We start from the raw sequence: 6,000 nt of genomic DNA, 5'->3' as shown, positions 1-6,000 counted from the left end.
TCAGAGTGCCGTTGGCCGAAGTCTAGGAGCAGATTGCCTACCAGCTCTTGCAGAAGACCTTTTAGAAAATGTCACACAAAAATGGAGGGCATTCAAAATTATTGATACTGAAAACATAATTCTGGCTGTGGGCGATAACGTTGCAATATTTCACTTTCGGATTTATGTTTTGTTTTACGTGCGTAATCCTTGTTTCGCTAAAACCGCGGATGTTTCACCCAGATAACGAGAGGAGGTTACATGGGGCGAAGGCAATCACTTTATCCCAAAAGGGTGACAATCAATCAGGACCCTGATTCTGTGTTGTTGTCAAGTAGCAGCAGCAACCTCGAGAGTAGTTGCACAAAGCGCTGCAGAGGCTGGCGGATCTCCAATCCCGCTGGATTGGGAAGTGACAAAAATCCCTCGTTTCGTTTCGGGGATGTGACCTATTTTAATGCCGTCGGCCGGGCTGGGGTGTGTGTGTATGCGCGCCTTCAGCCCGTTGCAAAGCGTCGGTCCAAAGGTTTCTGCCGGTATTGCGGGCAATACGCGACAACCACGAGGCACACGCCAGAGCGAAGCTTGCAAGCCAGCTCGGAGCTGCAGCCGGCCAGCACAACGTTCCACGGGCTGGCCACGCGCGTGCCCTGCCACTCGAGTCACGTGCCGGTCACCGTGCGCGCGCCGCCGCCGCGGCTGCTGCTGTTCCAGTGGTGGAGCCAAGCCAAGGAGAGAGGGATAGACAGGCAGCTCCGCTCACTCCCTCTCACCGCAAAAACAAAAGCCCCGCTCCCTGAGCTACACTACTTCAACGGGGAGGGAAGCCGCGTCTTTCTTGGGTTCGCCCGACACAACAAGGCGCAAGAAGTGCAGCAGCTGAAAACATCGGAAAACCCAGCAGAACACTGCTCATCGGGTGAGTGGAAGTTATCGCCTGCATTTTGTGCACACAGGAGGTAAAAGCAATTTCTGTCGCGGGGATGTTGTGGTCTTCTGCTGGGTTAGACATAGTGCGGTCCAGGTGCTGGGTCCGGTTTGGTAGTTTCAGAATATGTAATTGCAACAGAAACTAGAACGAGACTGAATCAGTTTACATTACTACGATGCAGGGGACATTGAGACAATGTGATGAAAACAGCTTATTCTGCCATAAGACTTTAGTTGACTTTAGCTTTACCATGGCAACACGGCAAGACCGCACATTTTACGTGACCTTGTATCGACGGAGAATTTCGATAGGAATTCAATATAGTGACCTTTCTTATGAGTTGGTGTTGAGTCGAAATTATTAAACATGAAATATTTTTTCTAATAATGAACAAAAATATATGTATTATTTACTAGTTAATATGTTGTAATAATGTGCTGAATATTCACTTGAATTGAGTTATTGCCTGTAATTACAATGAGTTCGTATAATTTTAGATACAGTTTGGGGCTGTTTAATATAAATTAGAATAAAAACAAAATGTTAGGGATGCTGGAAGTATGAAACCAGCGCAGAATGCTGGGGAAACCCAGCAGGTCTGGCAGCATCTGGGGAGAGAGATACAGTTTACGGTTCGGGTTCGGTATGACACTTCAGAAGGCAACTCAACTGAACTAAACCCTGTTTCTCTGTCCCCAGATGCTGCCAGATCTGCTGGGTTTCTTCGCATTTTTTTTTGTTTAATATATACTAGTTGATCTCCCGTGGCATTGTATATGGGGAGGATGAATCCAAGTGTAGTTTTTAAAGTAGGGATAGATAATTGTGTAAGTAACTTCCTATTTTAAAGTGATGCTTGTTCTTATCTTTTTACATCTTTATTGCACACTCTTACGTCTATGCTTATAGTCGAAGCAGCTTAACTTGCAATACTTCTATTGCAAGGAAACTGTAAGTAGAATATGGCATCAGCATCAGTGTGGACACAGAAACTGATAATGGCAAAGTTGATTGGAAGTGTATGCAATGCAAGATTTAAAAAAAAATGCATCAAATTGTTATACTGCATTTCTAAACTTCTGTTAAAGTTTTAAAAATCTTCATATTTTATAAATAAACTTGATCAGAGATGATCTATATGTTAAAACTAGTTAATGCCAAATTGTTTTAAGTCACAATTTAGCTCTTGCTAATATCACATCATTTTGCAAGATATGATGACTTATCTTTTGTTGTTACCTGTGTGTACATTTATGAATGGTTCCACAATTCCACCTACACTTAGTTTGTAGGAAGTTTGTGGTCAAGTCGGAACAATACAGAGAAGATTAACACTGCCCCACAGAGTGACTTGCAGATTTGTGAAATATTCAAGAAACATCTCTTCATCAGTATCTTTTTGTGGGGACAAGTGGGGAGTGCTCTGGTGTGCGTGCAGCTCAGTTTAATCAAAAATGTAATCCTTGTTTTGGACCACATCTTACATTTCATTGGGCAAGTATGATTGGTAATGTCACTCGGGTCTCAGATCTGAATTTGGGTACCCCTCTCTCCTTCAGCACACTAATATGTTGCTATTCTGTGATGTATCTTAATTTCTCATTTTGTTTTTGGATTTATCAATAACATTTTGAAGTCAGAAAAAGGGTAACGCTGAGTGAGAAGTAGAAGATAAAACTTTAATAAAAATTAAGTTGAAGAAGCAGAGTTTATTTGGAGGGCACAAATTGATGCTGGTTGATATCATCATGATAAGTAAGTATATCTTTCAGGAAAAGTGGTTTTAGACAACTGGCTAATAATCAAACCAGTGTAATTACTTTCAATTAACTTGTCCAGACATGTTATAACACTCCAGAACAGGTTGGAGTTCTATTTGAGAGGTAGATACACTACTTCTAGACTAGGAACCTATATTAAATCAGTGAATGCAAATATAATTCAGTTCTGAATTTAGAGCTATGCATTTTGCTCTTGTATTTCCATGACCTATTTCAATGTTTGTATTTTGAGTGGAATGAACTTACCACTGTGCAATGACCATCTCCTCCCACCAATAGTGACACTGCAGACATGATCTTTCATCTACTGTGTTAAAAATGATTTGTACTGCTATTCATGAATAGCTTTCTGCTTTGGAGAATGGTTGGGACTTCTAAGTAGAGTGGAATTTAACCTGCCTTGCTTGAGGCTTTTCTTAAGCACATCTTACAGGGAAAGGATCTCTGTCCCGAGGTCAGTCCAAGGCTAATTAAGCAATGTTTTTGTAGAGATCAATTGCTCGTAAATCCCAGGCTTTAGCTCTTGGAAAGATGCCAGATAAAGCAGTAGTGTAATTTTGTTTTCTTTTGACACTTTCAGTATTATGTCTAATTATGATTTTACATGTGCCAGATATAAGAATTTTTTATGGACATTGATAAGTGTGAATGTTCTAGAGGATTTATGCTTTCAACCAACACCCCAGTTGCAAAATTGCAGAATCGTCCTGTTACTATCCAAGATTGGAAAGGCTTTTAATTGATAAGTCTGTGAAAATTGCTTGTTCTTTGAAAGTGTACTAAAATTTTGCACTCTTTACGGTTTGTGTGACAATGTGTCCCTGGGAGTTAAGAGCAAACTTGAACATGCCTAATAATGAGTTCTGTATATTGGAAAGAGCTTGGGGAACTATTTCACAATAGGTAAACTTGCTTTAAGTAGTTCTGGTATTAAAATACATAAAACTAAATGTATGTAACACATCTAAGCTTTGTGGTTAAAAGGAAGCATGATACAGCTATCAAAGCTCTTAAACTCCATTTTTTTTTATCCTGCAGCGTGACACATGTTAAATGCCTCCTGTTCTCCAGCCCAAAGAGCAACTATTTATCACAATCCTCTGCTTTCTTTGCTTCAATCTTGTATCCATGTGGCTGATATCTCTCTTTATTTTAAAGGCATCAATTCTGCGAGTTAATCTGAGATGTTGTAATTTATTAAGTGGCTTTTGAATATACATCATCAACTGTTGTATTCTCATCAACCTTCTCTGTTACCTCAATCAAAAAGTTCAAACAAATTCCATAATTTTTAATTAAGTCTTTGCTTACCCAAGCTGTTAAATTTTCTGGCAGATTAATCAAAAGGTTAACATTTTAACCAACTGATCTCCAATTGCTAGGTTTATCTTGTTCCCACTTTGCCCAACATCTTTTTTAATTTTCTCAATTCCCCACAGCTACCTAGTATATATCTAATCCAGACCAGGTGACTTATCGATGCCACCTCTTTTGTATCTCAACAACCTCTTTGGTTACTGTAGCATTGGTAAAGTCGTCTTCCTTGGTGAACATTGCAAGTAACTCATTTAATATCTTGGTTTAGATACCACACTAGCAAGTCTGTAAAGTGGTTTGTCTCAATTCTTATAATTCCATCATTCGGCGTCGAAAAACTTGGTTAGCGCAGTTTCTCCCCTTTTCTTACCCAACCAGACAAACAGTACTCATTGGCATACATTAGGCAGCAGAGTTCCTCCCATGCAGCCTGACAAACATCACAACTCCGTATAAAAAATGGGTGTAACACCGCAATGCTCCTGACCCCAGCGTGTAAACACAGCATGCACTATTGAACAGCAGCAAATTGGGAGCTTCAATAGCTGCTGCTTGACTGTGACTAATCATGTCCCTTTGCGATTAATGCTCAGAAATTCAACCAGGAAGCATAGCACCCAAAAAAAATCATTGAAGTTCCACAAGTAGTAAAAACACTATTGAGGGAGTCGTGCAGCTGATTTAAGGGGCAAATTGGAGAATGATTGCTGGAGACAGAAGAAATAACCAAAGTATTAAGTGAGTAATTTTCAATGTTAACTCATCTACCATGTGGAAATCTTGTTGAATTCCTTACTGAAGTCCATATGGACTGCAAAGTATAATTCCATGAGTATGACTATGTCAGGCTATTATTTGACTAGCCTGAGACAACTCTCCCAATTTTGGCACTGTTCCACAGATATTAGTAAGTCGGACTTTGCGTGGGCGACGGGGATGTTTCTATCATTGTCATTTCTGGAGCCTAGATTGATACTGGGTGATCATTTCTTTGTTGAGAAATTGTAGTGATTGATACAACTACAGCAGCTACAAGTGGCTTGCTAGGCTTTTTCATAAGGCAGTTGCGAGTCAATTATATTGCTGTGGATGTGGAGTTACATGTAGGCCAGACCAGGTGAGGATGGCAGATTTCCTTCCCTGAAGGACATTAGTGAACTAGACATTTCTAACAATGAGCAGAGGTTTCATAGTCACCATTAGATTCCTAACTCCAGATATTTACTGAATTCAATTTCCACTGCTGCAGCAGGTGTTGTATCTAGGGTCCCCAGAATATTAGCTGGATTCACAGTCTATTGATAATATCGCCAGGCCATTGCCACAACATGTATGATTATCTGAGGCTTAACAGGAAGAATCCCAGTTTCCAGGCACAGATCTATTCTTGTCAAACACTAAGTGCCATGGAAAATTGCATATTCCTGGAATTATACCTTGTAGTCTATATGGACATAGTAAGGCGTTTGACAAGGTTCTGCATGGTAGGCTGGTTAACAAGGTTAGATCACGCAATACAGGAAGAACTGGCCATTTGGATACAAAATTGGCTAGAAGGTAGGAAACAGAGGATGGTGGTGGAGGGTTACTTTATGGACTGGAGGCCTGTGATCATTGGTGTGCCACAGGGTTCGGTGCTGGGTCCACTGCTTTTTGTCATTTATATAAATGATTTGGATGTGAATATAGGAGGTATGGTTAGTATATTTGCAGATGACACCAAAATTGGTGGTGTAGTGGACAGTAAAGAAGGTTACCTCAAAGTACAATGGGATCTTGATTAGATGGGCCAAGGAGTGGCAGGTGGATTTTAATTTAGATAAATGTGAGGTGCTGCATTTTCGTAGGGCATATCAGGGTAGGACTTGTACACTTAATGGGAAGGTCCTGGGGAGTGTTGCCAAACAAAAAGACCTTGGAGTGCAGGTTAAAATTTCTTTGAAAGTGGAATCATAGGTAGACAGTGTAGTGAAGAAGACATTTGGTATGCTT

General features: G+C 40.4%; 1 protein-coding gene and 1 non-coding gene across 2 annotated transcripts in view; both read left to right on the top strand.

Moving 5' to 3' along the window:
- Positions 1-557: 557 nt before the first annotated feature.
- klhl32 (kelch-like family member 32) overlaps positions 558-6,000 on the top strand; it is a 273,091-nt gene continuing 267,648 nt past the window's right edge. The window contains exon 1 of the mRNA XM_048597003.1: positions 558-898. The gene's annotated coding sequence lies outside the window, so the exon portion shown is untranslated. The remainder of the gene's footprint in view (positions 899-6,000) is intronic.
- LOC125483235 lies at positions 2,190-2,291 on the top strand. Its single transcript, XR_007262191.1, has one exon. It is a non-coding gene; the product is annotated as a U6 spliceosomal RNA (small nuclear RNA).

Source organism: Rhincodon typus, chromosome 5 (genome assembly GCF_021869965.1).
Source record: "Rhincodon typus isolate 14 chromosome 5, sRhiTyp1.1, whole genome shotgun sequence".
NCBI lineage: Eukaryota > Metazoa > Chordata > Chondrichthyes > Orectolobiformes > Rhincodontidae > Rhincodon > Rhincodon typus.
The sequence above is the reverse complement of the archived record's forward strand: the minus strand, read 5'-3'. Positions and strand labels throughout refer to the sequence as shown.